Source organism: Mus pahari, chromosome 3 (assembly GCF_900095145.1).
Source record: "Mus pahari chromosome 3, PAHARI_EIJ_v1.1, whole genome shotgun sequence".
In the NCBI taxonomy this organism is placed as follows: domain Eukaryota; kingdom Metazoa; phylum Chordata; class Mammalia; order Rodentia; family Muridae; genus Mus; species Mus pahari.
In genome coordinates, this window is record NC_034592.1 from 71,094,547 (window position 1) to 71,095,757 (window position 1,211).

Consider the following 1,211-nt stretch of genomic DNA (forward strand, 5'->3'; position numbering starts at 1 on the left):
AACTTTCGGGATAGCATTTGAAATGTAAATAAAGAAAATAATAATAATAAAAAAAATAAAGGAAATGTTAGGCAAAAAAAAAAAAAAAAGAAAGAAAAGAAACCTTAGGATAGCAAAATCCATTCTCAACAATAAAAGAACCTCTGGTGAAATCACCATGCCTGACCTTAAGCTGTACAGAGCAATTGTGATAAAAACTGCATGGTACTGGTACAGTGACAGACAGGTAGATCAATGGAATAGAATTGAAGACCCAGAAATGGATCCACACACCTATGGTTACTTGATCTTTGACAAGGGAGCTAAAACCATCCAGTGGAAAAAGGATAGCATGTTTAAGAAATGGTGCTGGCACAACTGGCAGTTATGTAGAAGAATGAGAATTGATCCATTCTTATCTCCTTGTACAAAGCTCAAGTCTAAGTGATCAAAGACCTCCACATAAAACCAGAGACACTGAAATTGATAGAGGAGAAAGTTGGGGGAAACCTCGAAGATATGGGCACAGGGGAAAAATTCCTGAACAGAACAGCAATGGCTTATGTTGTAAAATCAAGAATTGACAAATGGGACCTCATAAAATTGCAAAGCTTCTGTAAGGAAAAAACACTGCCAACAAAACAAAAAGGCCACCAACAGATTGGGAAAGAATTTTTACCAATCCTAAATCAGACAGGGAACTGATATCCAATATATACAAAGAGCTCAGGAAGCTGAACTCCAGAAATTCAAATAACCCCATTAAAAAATGGGGTACAGGGCTAAACAAAGAATTTTCAACTGAGGAATACTGAATGGCTGAGAAACACCAGAAAAAAGTGTTCAACATCCTTAATCATCAGGGAAATGCAAATCAAAACAAACCTGAGATTACATCTCACATGAGTCAGAATGGCTAAGATCAAAAATTCAGGTGAGAGCACATGCTGGTGAGGATGTGGAGAAAAAGGAACACTCCTCCATTGCTGGTGGGATTGGAAGCTTGTACAACCACTCTGGAAATCAGTCTGGCAGGTCCTCAGAAAATTGGACATAGTACTACCTGAAGATCCAGCAATTCTTTTCCTGCGCTATCCCAGAAGATGTTCCAACTGGTGATAAGGACACATGCTCTACTATGTTCATAGCAGCCTTATCTATAATAGCCAGAAGCTGGAAAGAACCCAGATGTCTCTCAACAGAGGAATGGATACAGAAAATGTGGTACATTT